This window comes from Octodon degus, unplaced genomic scaffold, assembly GCF_000260255.1.
Source record: "Octodon degus isolate 3935 unplaced genomic scaffold, OctDeg1.0 scaffold00123, whole genome shotgun sequence".
Taxonomy (NCBI): domain Eukaryota; kingdom Metazoa; phylum Chordata; class Mammalia; order Rodentia; family Octodontidae; genus Octodon; species Octodon degus.
Window position 1 is genome coordinate 2,548,007 of NW_004524699.1, and position 18,163 is coordinate 2,566,169.

An 18,163-nucleotide genomic window follows, 5' to 3' on the forward strand; every position below is an offset into this window, starting at 1 on the left:
GGTGGTCAGGGTGCAGCAGGGTGGTCTTGGCAGCTGTGATGCCCCATGCCTTGGTGCCCTCCTTGCAGAGGACGCAGTGACCTCTTCCTGGGGGGTCCTGTGTGTGCCCCTCTTAGGGTTATGTCCACCCCACCTGCTGGGGGACTGTCTGCCCCTCTGCTGCCCTTCCGCTCCCATTCCTGAGGCTGGGCTGCCCTGCCCTGGAGGTGGTCATGTGGGTCATGGGGTCCCAGCCTGCAGGAAGTCCACATCTCCGCTGTCCTGGTCCTTGGTTTCCCCAGAAGCTGCTGTGGGTGCCTCTGCTCTGTCAGGGCTCAGCTTCCTGTCCTCGCTGTTCGCCGGAAGGGGCTGTGATCGGGGTCCGCCCAAGCGCCTGACTCAGCAGCCACAGGGTGGGGAAAGCCGGGGATTCTCGATGAAGCCCTAACTCTGGGCCCCTGCCCGAGGCCCTGATTTCCACCCCAGAGTCAGTGCAGAGCCCTTGGTTCCCAGCGGGGGTGGTGGGGCGTGGGCGGGACCCTTGTGCACTCTGGTGCTGCTTCCCGGCATTGCCACCTCCCATTCCCGTGGCGTCTGCTGTGTGAGGCCTCCTCCAGAGAGCTCACCTGGGTTGGGTCCCTGCTGCTCCTTTTGCACTGTGCCTCCTGGGACTCTGTGCTGGGGTGCACCTGACTGCCCTGGGCTGTGGGCGTGGAGCTGGGGGAGAGGTGCTTGTGGCCTCCTGGTCAGGCCGCCCGGCTAGAGGTGCCTGGGAGCAGTTGGGGCTGGAGTCAGGTGCTGGCCAGAGCTGCTGCATGGTGCACAGTGGGCCCCTTCCTCGAGGCTCCAGCTCTCCTGGTGGATTGCTGTCATGCCTGGACCACTGCCACTGTGGAGTGACCCTCCCTCTGCAGGAACGGAGGTTGTGCCCAGTGCTGTGGGGCCGGGTCAAGGGAGAGATTGGTGTCCCTCGGGGGTCTGTGGCCGGGCGTCTGGCTGGCTCCCAGGGCGGGGCCCCTCTGGATGTGCATCAGGCAGGGTGGGGGGGGTGGGCCTGGGCCCCTCCGCCTGGATCCCAGCTGCCTGGAAGTCTTGGGGCATCTGCGAGACAGGATGAGAAGGGCTGGGTGCCTGCTGAGAGCTGGGGAAGTGGCGTCACAGCCGTGCCCCCGGCCCCCTGGCAGCAGATGGTGTTAGTGGCTCCACTGTGGCCCGGTTCATTCATGACGAAATCTGGGTCAGCTCCAGGCAGGAGGAGTGCGGAGCTGGCGCCGGGTGCTGGGACAGTGGCAAACTGGGTGCAGAGACAGCCCTCCTGGGGGACACACGCCTCTCTCCTGTCACTGGAGGGCCGCCCCACGCCGGGACCTCAGGCTAGCATCAGTGCCCCGTACCTCCTCACTTGTCTTCTTGTCCCCTTCCCACCGTCTTCCCACCTCCTGGGGTTCTGTCTGTGGTCCCCGTTTCCCTTGTGGGTCCTCCCTGATCTCGTGGCCACACCCCAGCAGCCACTGTGCCCTGCACCAGCTGTTCCCTGTGAGGGCTTGGCCTGGCCTGCTTGGTGTCGGTCCCCTGCCCGCTGTGGCTCTGACCCGTCTCCCTGACCAGGTCTGGGACCTGTGGGCGCCCGGCATTGCCCTTCCTGCCCTGTTTCCCGGGTCCCGTTGCCGGAGAAGGAGGAGGGAGACATAGTGGAGGCACCTGGGGTCCTGCTCTGGCTGCTGCCCCATCCCACTGCCTTGTGCTCTCAACTTCGGGGGTCTGAGGCTGCACTGCAGGGGGTACGGCTGCCTTGGGGGATGTGATTCTCAGGAGGGCCCAGCTGAGCCAGACGGTGAGAGGTGGTGGAGGGGACAGCCGGGAGGCCTTTGTCCCTGGCTTCTCCTATTTGGGACTCTCTTGACACAGGTCCTGGTGTGCCTGAGACCTCCTGCACACCCTGGGTCACAACCAGGCTTCAAGGAGAAGGCCCAAGGTGTCACTAGAGAGGGCCAGGCAGCCGGCGGCTGTGGAGCCCAGGCCTTCAACCCTGGGGCGGCATAGGCATTGGGCAGAGAAGGGGTTAAGGAGCCCCGGGAAGTCATAATGTTTCTAATTTTCCTGCGTGATGTAATAAAAATGTAAATCACCGGGTGGACGATGCACACCGCCGCGGTGTTGACCGAGATTAATTGTGGCTGCTCAGTGGTCAGCCTGCCTTTGTCTCTGCATCCTGAGCTGGGCTAGCTTCTCTTCCCACCCAGGAGGCTGGATCCCGAAGGGCAGCAGGGCAGTGGGGCACCGCAGCAAAGCCTTGGGTGGCCAGGCTGGTCACCTCCTGTAGTCCTTGGACCCCCCGTTGGAGCGGACCTGCGCTCTGGTGGCCTGGGGCTTCGCTGATGATGGCTGCGTTCTGGGTAGGTGTCCATGGTCCCTGCCGTGGTGACCAGAGTGGGCCTTTCTCGGGGTGCTGTGGAGACAGCCTGTGGTGGGGGAGTAGCTCCTCAGAGACATGGGAAAATCCTAGGCTTCCAACAACAGCTCGTGCAAAGGCCCTGGGGTGGGAAGCTTGGGCGGCTCAGCTTGGACAATGATAGAGTCTGGGCCTGCGCAGCGGAGCTGGCAGCGGGAGGCATGTGGCAGCAGGACAGCTGAAGGCGCAGCACAGGACACCGAGGGGTCAGGAGAGCAGCAGGTGGGGACTGCTGGGCTGGGCAGACTGGGAGGCCTCCCCGGGGGGACTCGGGGTCTGCTGTTGGGATTCAGGATGTCCCGGGTGGGCCTCTGGGAGCATGACCTGACCCTTGCGGGTGGGTCCTGCACGTCGGTGTTGGTGTGACAGCGTGAGAGCTGGTGCAGGGCCCTTGAGCCCAGGGCAGTGACCACGGAGGTCTCTGGGCCCCTGTTCTCAGCACCATGTCTTGAATGCTGCTCATCCTGGGGCAGCTCCGGGAACGCAGGCCCTGCCTGGGCTGTGCAGCCACAGTCCCCACTGTGTGCAGCCACGGTCCCCACTGTGTGCAACCTGGGGAGGTGTGAGTCTGATGTGCTGCTGCCCCCAGCAGGGCAGGGCAGAGCGGACCATGCCGTGCAGGACGCCATGTGGGGTGTGCACGTCGCTGGCTGGGAAGGACCTGCGCTGCCCACCCCCGAGGGCCAGCCTGGAGAGGACCTGGAGACCCCAACTTCCTGCCCCAGCTGTGGCCACTGGGGAGGGGCAGTGGGCTCAGTAGGAGCAGCTTCCTTCCGGGGCCCCACATGCGAGTAGCATCTGAGGCCCCACTTTGGTCCGTGCCCCCTGCCTCTGCCTGCGTGCATGTTTCAGGGCTTGGGGTCTCGCCTCACGTGATGCTTGTGCCTGGAAAGGCAGCCCTGTGTCCGGTCCTTGGGCCTGATCACATTGCTGGGCAGAGTCTGTGCGGCCGGCTGGGGCTGGGGTGGGGGCAGGGCAGGCTCCTGCTCGTGGTGCTCGCTGTGAGATGGCGTGCCTGCCAGGAGCGGGCTGTCCGGGGCGGCTGGGCAGCTGCCAGGGTCACAGCCATCCCGCGAGGGGGAGGGGAGGACCGAGGGAGCCCTAGGCTGGGATTTAGGGGTCCTCAGCCTCTGGAGCCTCAGTTCTGCTCCAGTAGAGGGAAGGTGACAGTCCCTTCCTCACGGGTCATGGCCCAGAGCCTGGTGGGCCCCTAGTGCCCATGACAACCCGGCCAGTGTCTGCTTTCTGGGGGCTCAGCGGGCACTGGCTGCTGACGCATGGCTGCTGTGTGCAGCCCCTCACTCGGCCCCACTCACCCAGCGGCCCGCAGGCGGCCCAGCTCTGTGGACGGACGGGCCCTGGGCCTGCCCTGGGCGAGCTGTGTCCCCATTGGCACCTTGGCTGTGGTGGCCAGGGCTCCGCCTCACATGCGACATCGGGCTGCGTGCCTGAGGCTGAGGGCCCTGGTGGGTGCTTTTTCCCCGGGTCACCGGAGCTTGCTTTGGGAAGCTGTGACTGGGGTCTCCTCGAGGACCCTGTGTCCACAGAGGGCATAGCGGTGGCTGAGGCAGGCTGGTCTCCAGCCCTGCCCATGCGGGCCCCATTCCTCACACTGCTCTGAGTCCGGTGCCCCGAGCTTGGTGCTTCCCCACACAGGGAGCCCCGGGAGAGGGCACTGATCCTGCACCTCAGGAAACGCGATCCCAGCCCGGTCTGTGAATATTTCACCAGCAGATTAAAAATTGAAGCGCACAGCCCCGGGCCTCCTCTGGGCGGGTGGAGGAGGGGCTGTCTCCCTGGCAGGCCGCGTACGTATTTTTCTTGATAATGGAGCCGTGTCAATTAGAAAATGACATTGCTGTTTAAAATGTCGTTCCGCGGCCCTCTTTAATTAAGGCCGAGACGTAATAACCAATCTGCTGCGGTGAATGAATGTGAAACCGTCAGGGTGGGTGTGAAGGGTGCGAGCCAGTGAGCCTGCCTTTGTCCGAGGGGCGGGCAGCTGTGGCCGGGCGTGCGGGTGCGCGCCAGAGTGCGGGCGGGTCGGGGGGATGCGCCGTGTGCCCTGCTCTGCCGGAGCTCTGTGGGCGGGAGCTTGGGGAAAAGGGCGAGGGCATGGGGGGACAGGCGGGCCACACGCAGCAAGGGGAAGGTGCCCTGGGCTCAGGCTGCGGCTGGGGTGGCTTTGGCGCTGTGGCGAGAGTGGAGGGGGGAGCTGGCCCTGGCCTCCCCCGCCTGCCCCCCGCCCAGCAGTGGGCAGAAAGGTGGCAAACTGGGTGGCAGAGGCTCCTGGCCATCCCACCTCTGACTGCTCTCTGGCTGGGCTACCAGCAGCTCTGTTTTGGTGAGGCCTGAGGTGCCTTGCTGTGTCCTGCAGCTCCCAGGTGAGAGCTTGTTGCAGGGTGTCCCCTTTCCTGCAAGTGGGCTTGCAGCTTGCCTGGGACCCCTGGAGTTGGAAGCATACTGGGCCAGGGAGCTGGGGCTGCCGTGGGTGCTCCTGGAACATGGGCTCTCTCCCGCCTGGGTGGGGAAGCGAGCCCCCACCTGATGCTGTTCTCCTGCTCTTTCTGCCCCTGGGGACGCTCAGCCCCCCTGCTGGTGTCCCTCAGAAAGACAGGTGTATATGCCTGGTTGGTCTTTCTGCATGGGCCGGTCCCTGAGCGCGGGTGGGGGATGAGTAGCCACGGGACCCTGTTGGTGCCTGGAGAGTTGGGGTGCTGACCCCCTTCTGGACTGAGAGGGGCTTCTGTGGTGGCTGGAGGCAGGAGGTAAACACTAGGCTTTTGCTTTTGAAACCGGAGCCAAGCTGTGGAGGAAGCGAGCTCATTTTCCTAAGTGGAGCTCAAGGGGTACTGGACTCCTGCTCGTAGATCTCCCCAAAGGTGGGATTTCTCCCAGCTGGTTGTGCCTTTGTGTGTGTGTGTGTGTGTGGCCAGCCGCACAGGTGCTGTGGCTTGTAGGAGTGTCCACTACACGAACCAGCATGTGTCAGCCCCCTTGCACCCGTGTGCTCAGCGAGGCCCCAGAGTGACTCGCGGTGGCCCTGTGCACACCCTCCTCCCGCAGGCGGGCCGTGCTAGGCCTCAGGGCAGGAGAGGGACACCCCTGGCGCCTCTGGGACTCATCCCATTCGTTCTCAGGTCAGGAGGTGTGTCCGTCTGGTCCTCATCGTCTGTGGCATGTGTTCACGCTACACATGGATGATGAGGTGGTGGAGGAGGTGCTGTGGTGATTGCGAGTGATGCTGTGGAGAGCTGCCAGAGGGGGCCTGTTCACCGAGGGGACGGGTCATGGGTCCTGCACCACAGTCACTGCTGCAGAGTAAGGGTGGGCTGTTGTCTGGAGAAGCAGGTGTGCCCACTGTGACCGAGGGGTTGAAGCTGCCTGAGCTCAGCAGCAAGATAGTCCAGAGACTATAGCGAGAGAGTGCAGTGATGGATCGGTGATGTCTGCAGGGCACAGCCAAAGTTGTGAGGGCTGTTACTAGGTTGTAGTGATAGAGGGTGTAGAGGGTGTGTTGATGGATTGGTGATGTCTGCAGGGCACAGCCAGGGTGGTCAGGCCTGTTTTTAGGCTACATTGATAGAAGATATGGTGATGGATTAATGATATCTGTGGGGCAGAGCCATGGTAGCCAGGAATGTTCCTAGGCTGCAGTGATAGCATGCATTGATGGATTGGTGATGTCTGCAGGGCATAGCCAGGGTGGTCAGGCGAGTTCTTGAGCTACAGTGATAGAGGGTGTGGTGATGGATTGGTGATGTCTACAAAGCACAGCCAAGGCAGTCAGACCTGTTCTTAGGCTACACTGATAGAAGGTGTAGTGATGGGTTGATGATATCTGCTGGGTAGAGCCAGGGTGGTCAGGCCTGTTCTTGGACTACAGTGATAAAAGGTGCAGTGATGGATTGGTGATGTCTGTAAGGCACAGCCAGAGTGGTCAGGCCTATTCTTGGGCTACAGTGATAGAGGATGTGGTGATAGATTGATGATATCTTTGGGGCAGAGCCATAGCGAGGAGTGTTCCTAGGCTGCAATGATAGAGAGTGCATTGATGGATTGGTGATGTCTGCAGGGCACAGCCAGGGTGGTCAGGCCTATTCTTGGGCTACAGTGATAACAGTGTGGTAATAGATTGGTGATGTCTGCACGGTGCAGCCAGGGTGGTCAGGCCTGTTCCTAGGCTGCAGTGATAGAGGATGCAGTGATGGATTGGTGATGTCTGTGGGGCAGAGCCTGGGTGTCCATCCTGGTTGGCATCTCCCATGGCTCAGTTCCAGTTGTCTTGCCCTCAGCTAAATGTGGCTGTTTGTCCTCATAACACTTGCAGTACAGTGTATGCCTCTGAGGCCCTTCTGGCCCCTCCTCCTCCCAGCGAGTGAAGGCCTGTGACTCTTGAGAACAGAATGCGTGAATGCACCCCAAGCAGGCCATGGCCTTGGCCTTGCAATGGCTGGCTGTGTCTCTGTTGTCGGCTGCCTGTCAAGACCACTAAGGGGCTTTCTGACTCCTGATGACCCGCCAGGCTGGTCCTGCTGCACCTCTAGTCTCCCCTGAGGCACACGGGCTGCTTCTCTGTGTCCTTGGTGTGAGTTGGACCTCCCTAGTCCTTTGGCCATGGCTGTCCCTGTCCTGACTGCTCATCCTTGTCTCACGGCCATGGACTGTGACTTCTCCGGGAGCAAGTGCACACAGGTGTCCAGGCTGGAGGAGGCGGAGAGCCGCCGAGAGCCCCTGGGCTGGCATCCTGGGCATCTAACTCAAGGGGCTCGCGGAAGGCTGTGAGCGGGCCACGTCTAGGTGTGTGGACATCCCCTGGTCCCCTGACTTGTGGGCTCAGTGGGGTGTCCCTGAGTCTGTCTGAGCCACTGCGGGTGGGTGCTTCCTGCATCCGGCCCTGTGGGGCGCAGCTGTCTGAGTCCTGGCTGCCCCTTGGTCACTTGTGAAGGGTCAGGGAGGCCTGTGGCCCCCAGCCCTGGTCTCCCCTGAGTCCGGCCAACACTGCAGTTGATGGTTGTCTCTTTGGTCCATCTTTTCTCACTGGGATCTGCTTTGTGCTGTGGACAGGGAGGGCGGGAGAGGGCGGGCCCGGACTTGGCCCTCGAGCAGAGGGTGGGGGCCCTGGGCCACTTCCTGCATGTTCTGGTGAAGATGGAGTCCTGCCGTCCGACCTCTTCCCACCCCTCCTGTCTGTCCCAGCCCCTGTCCCGTTGGCAGGGGCGCTGTGTCAGGCTCCTGGCAGTGACTCCGCAGGGAGCTGAGGGCTCTTACCCAAGTGCCTTCACTTCTCTGAGCCGCAGTTTCTTTATCTCCAGTGGAAGAAGACAGTTATTAAGTTGTTCAAACTGGGCTTAAATTTGGGATCCTCTGCTTCAACCTATTGGAGTGCTGGGATTAGCGGTTTATCCCACTGTGCCTGGCTCATGTTGGGGCTTTGTAAGCTCACATCTGGGGGCACAGCTGGATGTGGCTGTGGCCTGGGCTGGGGTCTGCAGGTCTGCAGGCTGGAGGGGTGGGGTTGTCTCACAGGGACCCCTGCTTGTGCCCCCTGCCATGGCCCGTGGGGTTGGGCTGTACCCTGCCCAGAAGCTGTGCAGCCATGGGCGGGGGTTCTGCCTGCCAACAGGAGGCTGGCAGGGTCAGTACTTTGCTCCAAGGCTGTCCTATCCCCCCTGTGTTGGCCCAGCTGGGCAATGGCTGTGTGGCATCCCTGTGAGGTACTCCTGGTCAGTGGATCCTGGGCCAGCTGTGTTTGGGCCATGCAGGGGACATGGAGCCGGGAGTGGGCTGCAGGACTTTCTTCCACCCTCATCCTCGTGTGTGCGGAAACAGGGCAGCCTGGCTGGGCACATGCGCCCTTGTGAGCTGGGAAGGGGTGGATTTCCCAAGCAGGGTCTCCCCCCGCCCAGCAGCCGCTCTGCCTCCACCCATGATGGTTCCGATAGAAGAGTCCCCTGGGCCTTGCACCCTGCTCCTCCTGCCCAGAGCCTGGTGCTCAGCACCCCCAGGAAGCACGGAGGCCCTCAGCAGGGCTGGGGCGGCCAGGGCACAGCAGGGTGGAAACAAAGCAAAGCAAAGCACCAGCAAGCCCCCAGCCCACGCCTCCTTATCGCGCCGCGAGGTCTAGCCTGTTGCAATCGCCGCCGCTGTGTGCAGTTGAGAAACGCGATGAGCAGATAGCAGCCCAGCGCTGCCGCTGCCGCGTCCCGGCGGTCGGACAGGTTTGGTTCCTGCCTGGAGTGCTGCCTCTCAGGCACCAGGAGCAGAAATCTGGCCAGAGTTCACAATCCAGCGCGGTGGGCCCTGTGCAGTGGGCTCCAGGGAGCAGGGTGTGTGGCCCGGCTGGGTGGTTCCCATAAGTGGGGCTGCTTTTGTTGCTGTGCCGGCAGGTACTGCCTGGCCTCAAGTTTCTGCGTTGCCTGGCGGGGGTGGTGCTCACAGCGGTGTGGGTGTCCCCAGAGCCTTTGGGCAATGCAGCGCATGGGGGTCTTGGGCTGGGTGCCATGGAGTGTGGGTGCCCCAGCACAGAGCCCAGGCCCAGCACAGGCGGCCAGAAGCGAAGAGAGAGGGCCCCCCTCGGGTGCAGCTGCATCCTTAGCTACATGTGTAGGCACAAAGGCTGGCCTCTTCCCGACTTGTTTATCAGCTTTGCCTGGCGACCTTTAACTCACCTTAACCCGGGGGACTTGGGCTACCCGGGAGCAGTTGTTGGCCGGCCTCAGGACAGAGGGCTAGGTGACCCTGTGGGAGCAGGCGGAGGACCCTGCGGAACAGAGACGTGTTGGGATCGGAGGGTGGGGATGGCCTCCTTGTGGGGTCTGCTGTGGAGCGAGGCGGTGTCCACAGAGCCTGACGTGTCACCCCGGGGTCCTGGTGGGACAGGAGAGAGTTGGGGCCTTCAGTGCAGGCCTTCCTCCACCTGGGGTGGGCAGAGCTGCGGGGAGGGCTCCCTGGAGGAGGTGATCACTGGCAGGTCACGGAAGGGAGCAGACCAGGAAAGGCGTGGTTGAAGGCCTGGAGAAGAGAGACAGCTCTGGTTTCTGTGTTCAGGGCCTGGCCTTGAGCCTGGAATGTGGGGGCTGGGGAGTCCACAAGAGCCACCGGCCCGACCCCGCATCCTCCAGGGCTCCTGACCCCCTTGGGCTGCCTGCCCATCCGGGTGCGTGCTTGCTCAGGAGGGACCTGAGTTCCGGATTTATTGTCCTGGACTCTGGGAAGGCCAGGGCCCCAGGTGCTGCCAGGGTCCAGGGGAGGGGAAGGGGCCAGGAGGGCCCTGCAGGCCTCTGGAACCCACTGAGAGCTCGCTGCCCACGTGTAGGGGCTTCAGGAAGCCCTGTGGCCTCCATTCCTACCCTTGCCTGTTTTGGGGGAACCTTGGCTGGGGAGACAGTGGGTGACGAGGGTGTGCAGGGTTCTCTTGGGGTCAGGAGTCCACTGTCCACCCCTGAGAGTGCTGTGGAGGGGGTTTAGAAACCTCTGCTCTCACTGCGCAGTGGGGGAGACTGAGGCCACACCTGGGGCCCCTGGCTGGTGGGACCCGGGTGTCGCTGTCCTGAGATCGGGTAGTGAGGGCTGAGTGCTGCAGGCGTCCCAGCCCTTGGGCCCTTCCCTGCCTCCTCACTGCCCCACGCCATGCCTCATCCCACTCACTGTCTGCCAGACCCTGCCCTGCGAGATCTGGGAGACCCTGGAGGGGCGACTGCACACCCCCATTGCTGGACCTGGATTGTCTTTCCTGAAGAAAATTCCTCAAGGGTAGCAGCCTCGGGAGTGGGGGCTTGTGTGTGGCAGAGGTAGGGCAAGTATGTGCCCTGCCCGGGTGGGCTGTCATAACCCCTGCTCCTGTGTGGACACTGCTGTGCTCCTGTGGGCTGTGCCCTGGTCCCCAGTCTCTCTCTACGATGGCTTCAGCCAGGCCTGGCTCCTCCTTGCCGCTGAGAGCCAGCTGCAGAAGCTCTGGAGCTGCCCAGGGGTCCCCAGCAGGGAAGCAGAGTGGCGACATTGGTGATGTCAGTGGAGGTCCTGCCGGGGCTGTAGCACACTGCTGTGGCCCCCGAGGGCGTGCCCAGGTCCTTGTCCCGGGGCTGGGCCTTCACGCTGCCCTGCTCAGGGAGCTGTCAGCAGCCCTCGGCAGCCTGGGCTGGGCTCTGGGGCACTGGGCTGGGCATCGGCTGTGTGCAGTGACAGGCTGCAGACTGGGGGGAGGGGAGCAGGAAGTGGCTGTTCCTCCCGTCCCCACCCTGCCGGTCCCAGAGCATGCTTGTCACTGCAAGCCCCACAGACAGAAGTGGTCTTGGGTTCAAATTTTGGCTGTGTGGTATCTGGCGGTGCAAGACCCATCCCCTCCTGAAGCCTCAGTTTATCTTTCTAGAGAGAGGTACGAAGTGTCTTGGTGGCCAGTGCCTGCCGAGCTGGGCCTCTCATCCAGCGCCACTCTCCCGCTGCGGCTGTGTCTAGCTGCATGTCATCCTCGCGCCTCAGGGGTTTAAAGTGGGGCCCCTGCCCCTGCCCCTGGGCCCAGGGCCATGAACTGCACCGGCCCGGAGGGGCGTTTGGGCCTCGGGCCTCTCCCAGTGGTGACGGGTCTGTGCCCTGGTGCCCCCAGGGTCCATTTCTGGCTGGACTGCCCTGGACAGAACGGCCCCTCCGAGACCCATGGTCCCTGCTGGGAGGTTTGTCCCTGGCCTTGGCAGCTCCTGGGCAGAGGCAGGGGTGGGCGCAGGCCCCGCCTTTCCTCTGGCCTGGGCAGGGGAGCCCCCAGAGAGTCTGGAAGCAGGGGAGACCCCCTAGGCGGTGGGGGCTCCTCTGGAGTCCCGACCCGCCAGCCCGTCTCGGTGGCTGCCTGGGTGTGGCGGCCCGCCTGCCTCGCGGGCCACCTGATGGCAGCGGGCAGCTCGGCTGTCAGGCTGCACTTTCCCACGTGCCCTGCCGAGTGACTCATCAAGCTGGTGCTGTGACGGTCGTGCCAGTTCATTCATCAGCCAGCTGATTCTCGAACCTTCTCCGGCCCGGCGCTGGGTCTCAGAGCGGGAGGGGAGCCTGGAGATCCTCTTTAGCTCTGGGGTGTCACGGGTGGGCAGCAGAGGCCTCCTGTGAGCGGAGCCCCGCCCGTCCTCCTGTCTCTCGCGGGTCCTACTGGGCGTTCCTTGTGTGGTGGCTCTGCTGGACGCCGCGGTGGGTCTGCACATCGTGCTGTCTTGCCCGCGAGGTCGCCTAGAGGACCTGTCCCAGGCCTAGCCTGGTGGCTGGGGCAGGGGCGGTGACAGAGGGAAGATGCAGGGGACGCGTGAGGCCTGGGGTGCAGCAGCTCCCGACTCTGGTCAGGAGCGGAGGGACCCCAGTGCTGAGCAGGGTGGGCCCCGTCTCCCTCAGCCTGGCCCCTGGGTGTGGACTGGGGTCTTGGCCAGCTGCTGTGTGGCCAGGACAGGCGGTGGGCACCGGGTCCGGGTCCATTCTAGGTGGCTAGAGGCGGCTCCTGGGGGCTGGGCATAGTCAGGGAGGGGCAGGACCTCTGGAGTGCTGGTAGCATGCCCACTGAGCGTAAGGGGGGCCCTCCAGGGCCCCACTGTTCACACGCCTGCTCTTCAGGTGTGCCCTGGGGGGCATCACACAAATTGGTGTCGGAGCTGGGTTTGGGGGCCACGTGGGGGCTGGGACAGAGCTCACACACACAGGGCGTTGGAGCGGCTGGCAGGTCAGGTGGGGCAGGGGGCCCTGGGCGTCTGCCCTTCAGAGCTGCAGGGATTGTGTCTAGCAGCCACCTGCATGTGTGTGCCTGCTCCTCTTTCTTTATTTTCTTGCACCACTGGGACAAAACACCTGACCTTTACACCGAGCTGCATCCTTAGTGCCTTTCTAAATCATTACTTTATAATTAGAGGTAGGGTTTTGCTAAGTCACTAAGTTGCTCAGGCTGGTCTTGAACTTGTGGTCCTCTTGCCTCCCTCCCAGAGTGCTGGGCCTGACTGGGTTTTCGTATGTGTGCGCTGTCCCCTTGTGCTCCCATCAGAGGGAAGACGCGCCTGCACCGGGGTCTGGCAGGGCGTCTTGACGCTGACTCTGGGTGGTCTGCGGGGAGCGGGCTGAGCCTCTCCTGCCCCTCTCCCCCAGAGCTTGGCAGTGATCCCCCTTTCCAGCTTCCTCAGTGGGGTGCCGGCGGCTCCTGTCTCCTCTGCCGCATCTGGAGTGTGTTACAGTGTGTGTCAGGGCAGAGTGGCCCGGTGGCGGCTCTGGAGGGAGCGGAAGCGGCCCTCCCCAGCACCACCCGCAGCCAGCCCCCTGCCCTGGGGCCGTCGCTGTCCTGAAAGGGCACAGGCCAGTGGCAGGGCCCAAGTGGGGTGGGGTCACCCGCTGCCAGCCTCCAGCACCGGGTCCCAAGAGGCGCTGTCCCAGGGGGCCGTGGGAGTCTGTGCTTGTTGCCGGAAGTCGAGAACCTGTCCCGGCGGCACGAGTGGGAGCGGCATGGGCTCCATCCCTGAGGTCTCGTGGGCTCCTAGGGGGCAGGGCTGTGGGTCCCCGCCTGTCTCCCAGCCTTCACCTGCGCCAGGCCTCTTGTTGGGTTGGTTGGTCAAATGAGGTGGTTCCTGTGCCATAAAGGTCACCTTTTCAGCGGACGTTCAGTGGCCTTTATCGCCTGAAGTGCTGATGCAGCCTGCAGCACAGCCAGTTTCAGAATTTGGGGCCATTTCTGTCCATCCCACAGACACCAGGGCCACCAGCCATCCTTCCTGGCTCCGGCCCAGCCCTGGCAGCCGCTCCCAGGTCCCCAGGGACGACCTCACATAGGCAGCGGAGCTGAACATTGGGGCGGGAGCAGTGCCTCGCGTGTCACTGTACGGGCTGGGACAGCCGTGGCCACTCTGTGTCCTGCCATGGCCTGACATACACATGCAGAAGCAGGTAGGTAAGGGATCAGCACTCTGGTGCAGGGTTTGAGCCCAGGCTCCTGGTCCCCTGGCGAGAGGCCCTGGCGGGGCGTGTGTGGTGTGGTGGCCATGGCCGTCTCAGCCGCGGGGGCTTGGCGGGGCCTTGGTCCCCCCCCCCGGTGCGTCCGAGTGTGCAGGACACACATGCCCCAGAGGCCCCAGATGCCTGGGAGGGGTGAGGCGTGGCCCGGATGCCCAGCAGCACGGTGCCAGCGCTGCAGCCTGGCCGGCCCGCCGACCCCTGAAGGCTGATGTCTTCTGAACACCCTGGTGGCGCGCTGTGCATCAGCCTGGCCGGGTGGCTCTGGTTGGGACACTCGTCTGGAGACCAGACTGCCAGAAGGGGTGTCCAGGATGGCTTCTCCCTTCTGAGGGGCGAGGACAGGCCCAGGCACAGGGACCCCGGCCCCCAATGGCTTGTTTGTCTCTGGAGTTGCGGGGTGCCCTGACGCAGTGTCCCCAGAGAGGCCTGTGTGTGTGTGTCCCCATGGTTGGTGCCGTCAGATGGGCTGTCAGCTTGGTGGGCTTGAGGCCTCTTGGGCCCCATGGCTGCCTTCCGGCCTGTCTGCCCCATCCCCTGGCTTTGTGGGCCCCCTCTGGTTGAGTGACCTTGGAGAGAAAGGGTCTTTCCTTCTCAGGCCATGTAGGTCACCTGCCTGGAAGCTGTCCTGGAGGTTTTGGGGTCCCCCCAGTGGAGACGGGGGGAGCCTTTGCTCCCAGCCTAAGCAAGACCCATTTGAACCTGGCGCCTTGGTGTAGTTATAGCCGTGCACGCGTGTGCCCCAGTGAGCCTTGGGACTGCCTTCTGGGTGGAAGCCTTGCAGGGTCTTGGGGTGGGCCCCAGGATGTGTGGGGTGACGTGCAGAGGTCCGGGTCAGCTGGGCTTTGATGTCATCCACCCATGGGGGCCCTGCTCCGTGCCTGGTGGCAGTGTGACTCTGGTTGGCACCGTGGAACTTCACAGGGCCAGGCTGGGTTCTGCCTGCTGGGACCTCCACCAGCCTTCCCTGTGTGGCTGGAAGCACCAGGCCACCCTGAGGGGGCCTTTCCGGGGGGCTCATCCAGGTCCTTCTGGTTCCCTGTGTTCTGCGCAGGCCTTTCTCCTATCCTTGTGACCTCACTGCCCTAAGGGCCTGTGTGTGGGGTTCCTGCTTTCCGAAGTGGGCTTCGCCTTCTTGGGCCGCAGTGTCCCCAGGCCCGGCCCATGGCCACGCCTCACTCCTGCTATTGATGCAGGAGCTCAGCCTTTCAGGGAGTAGCAGGATGGTAGCAGGCCTCTGGGGTTCTCCTGTCACCCCCAGCCAACTGCATGGCAGCTGGGCACAGTGGTGGGGTCCAGAGCCGGCCCCACGGGAACAGAAGTGCCCATTCCCTGGACTGGCTGCAGGGGGGTCCCGCAGCAAGGCTGGCAGCGAGCTCTACCAACCCGGCTCGGGCCCGGGGGCTGGGTTTGGTGGCTGCTCGGACACAGAGGCCCTGGGTGCCTCTGTACTGGGAGGCAGGGTGCTGCTGTCGGCCTGGGCAGTGACCAGTGGGTCGCTGCCTCTGCCAGCTGGGTGACTGTGCCTGAGCAGCAGTTGGCGTGGTGGAGGGCTGGCTCTGGGGGTCGGCTGGGGGTGCCCCGGGGTACATGGCGCAGACCCCACACCTCTGTGGGGAGCCCCTTCCTCACAAGGGCAGCTTGGCCTTGTGTGCCACCTGCGTCATCTCTGCTGCACTCCTGGGATTCGGCTAGGAGAGGTCTGGGGACCTTGCCTGGGGGCCTCAGTTCCCTCGTCCGATGGGTGCTGTGCAGACTCTGGGACTGTCATCCCGCTGCTGTTTCTCTTTGTAGTATTGAGACTTACCAGTCCGGGCTGACCTTGAACCTTTAGCTGGCCTCCTGCTTCAGCCTCCTGAGTGCTGGGAGCCCCTGGCTCTGATTTTTCCCTGTATTTTGGCCAGCGCCAGAGGGCTGGAGCAGCTCTGGCTCGGCGCTGGGGTTGGGGCTGCTGTGTGCGCGGCCTTGGCTTGCAAGGTGCCCCGGGCAGACAGGGGGAGCCAGAGGCGGCTGAATCGCACCCTGAATGCTCTGGGGAGGCGTGTTGTGGTGCTCCCAGGCCCGCTGAGTGCCGCGGTGCTCCCCAGGCCCGCTGAATGTCGCAACCTGGCTTGGACATGGTGGCAGTGTCGAAACCAGTGCCTCTTTCCCAACATCCGCCTGCCGTCACAGGACTTGTGTCAGGCGCCCGCGTGCCAGGCCTGGTCCTGGCCTTCCTGGAGAGGTGTCCGGGCCTCATTTCCTTATCCAGAGAGGAGCAGAGGCCCCCGCCCGTGAGAGCATGGCGGGGGCCATGACGTCAGGGTGGGTGCCGCTCCGTGCTCCATGTAATCTGTAGGACTTCCCATGTTGCCGAAGGGGACACTGAGGCTTAGCAGGGCACGAAGGTAGGATTAGAACTCAGGCCTTCAAGCTGGGACTTTGTGCAGGCAGGAGTGTGGAGAGGCAGCGCTGAGACTCGTAAGGGAGCCGGGTGGGGGAAGGTGTAGGCCGCTGGAGGTGACGCCTGGGGCAGGGGTGAGGACCCTAGCACCCCGTGTCCTTCTGAGGACAAGAGGCTGGCCCTGTGCCCTGGGCTGGCGTGTGGGCAACGTAATGCGGCCTGGACTGGTGTCTGGGACGACCTGCTGGGGCGGGCAGGACCAGGATGGTGGAGGAATACCCTGTTCACTGATGCTCCCGGTGTGTGATTTAGGAGCTGTTGTGGAGCTGCCCGTCACCCTGGGGGCACCTTCTTGCGCCTGGTGTTCGGAGGTGCGCAGCAGCCCTCCTGGGGGCACAGCCCTTGGGGAGGGCGCACGGTGGCCCTGCTTCTTCGGGGACCCTGCACTCCGCCGTCAGGCACAGGTGGCACCTCGGAGGGGCTGCAGGAGGCCTCAAGCTTGCATTCCACTGCCTGTTGGTGGGGCTGGGTTCGAGAAGCCTGTTGGATGAGCCTCGTCTGGCTGCAGGGCAGCCCGGGCCGCTCAGCGGGGAGGGGCCCTGCTGCGGATGAGGAAGCAGCACCCAGAGAGGGCAGGGGACCAGGCCTTGGCAACAGCGGGCGAGCGCAGGGCCGGGCTGCAGCCACGGCACAGGGAGCATGGGTTTGGGTAAGGTGGGAGCTCTGGTGGCCTGGCTGGAGCTGCAGGGAGCCACGAGGGCCCCAGTGGGAAGAGCAGTCTGGGAGGTCATGCCCCACTACGGCCGAGGTGTTCTGGTGGGCGTCCCCCCAGCTGAGCGCCTGCGTGCCCTGGTGTGGCTTTCCTGGCGAGTCCTAGAGCTGACCTGGGGCTGTGGTGCTCTGCGCGGGTGGGCGGGGTGGAGGGGTGGCCTGGCCTAGCCTGGTTTTCATGCCTGGTGTGCTAGTTCCCCCATGTCTGTCCTGATGCCCTACCATGCCCGGAGGTCCAGGGGGTCTTGGCAGGGGCTCTGAGCCTGAGCCTGGAGGAGATGGGTGGCACCTCCTGCAGGAAGTTCTCCTTGATGCCCCCTTCCTGTTGTGCTGCAGGCAGGGCTGGCCGAGTCAGTCCACTTGCTCCTGGCGAACGGCTGTGAGGACTGCACCTCCCTTAGCCAGCTCCGAGTGATGTGTGCAACGTGGCCCCTGTGGGTTCCCCTCAGAGCTTCCGGGACCCTGGGCTGAGGGTGGGCACTGTACCCCGAGGATGAGACTCCCCAGACCTAGATGTGCCTGTCCACCCAGCTGTGTGCACGGCCAGGATCCGAACCTAGATCTGCTGACTGTGTTGGGTACTGGCAGGAAGGGCCAGTCTTGTGGCTACTGTCCGCCTCCCCATGCGGGTGGCGCCTGGCTGTCTGGGGAGGCGGCCCTGGCCCTCAGCAGCCTGTAGGCCCTGGCCCGAGGGAAGCCCGCTGTCCTCTAATCCTTCCCGCCCATGTTCCTGCCTTCACCCCGGGCCTGGAGGAGGAGGGAAGCCCCTGTCTGGGAGGCCAGGGAGTGTGTGGCGTGTGGGGGAGACTGCAGAATCTGGACACCCCCACTTCCTCCCAGCCGAAGCTCTGTGCAGGGAGATAAGAGGTTGGAGGAGCCACTGCTTGCTCAGCTACATTGCATGTGGGGGACCTGGGTTTCCCGGGTCTCGCTGAAACACGGTGCAGGCCGGGCTGGCTTTCTAGCACCGTGACACTTCGTGCAGCCTGTGCTGGGCACGCCTGGCTCTGCCATCCCCACCCTGTCCAGCTGGTCAGTGAGTACCTTCTTGGGCCAGGGTGGGAGGGACCTGGATGCCACCAGGGGCCAGTGGGGAGTCCAGACCTCAGTTGGCCTTGCTTCAGGGAGAAGGGGGCGGGCGGCCCAGTGAAGCCTCCTGCAGGAGGCACCCATGCAGGGAGCCAGGGGAGGCGGGTGCTTCTGGCCCAGGGAATGGCGTGGCCAAGGCTAGCAGCCTGACCTGGCCGTTCTAGGAATGGCCCTGGGCTGGGGCGGAGAGCCGGCAGGGCCAGGGTGTGGGGTCAGGGCAGGCAAGGAAGAGGGTGGGGTGGCTCTACTGCCCAGGCAGCTGGGAACCATCCTGTCTCCTCTGGGCCTGGGGGATGGGTGGCCCTGTGTGGGGAGGGGCTTCCCTCTGGGGAGCACCAGGCCAGCCTGCCCCCTGGCAGCCAAGGAAGACTGGTCCTGCAGCTGCCAGGGGAGCGCCTATCCTGGGACCAGCCTGGCTTAGAGACAGGGCCCAAGAGATGCCCAGTGTCAGGGCAGAGACACAGCCATGGGCTGGCCCAGGATGGGAGAGCGCCAGCTCAGGTTGGGGGACACTGCAGTGGAGT

General features: G+C 64.1%; 1 protein-coding gene across 1 annotated transcript in view; it reads left to right on the forward strand.

Moving 5' to 3' along the window:
• Rxra (retinoid X receptor alpha) overlaps positions 1 to 18,163 on the forward strand; it is a 67,391-nt gene that overhangs the window by 12,352 nt on the left and 36,876 nt on the right. The gene's annotated exons all lie outside the window — the stretch shown is intronic.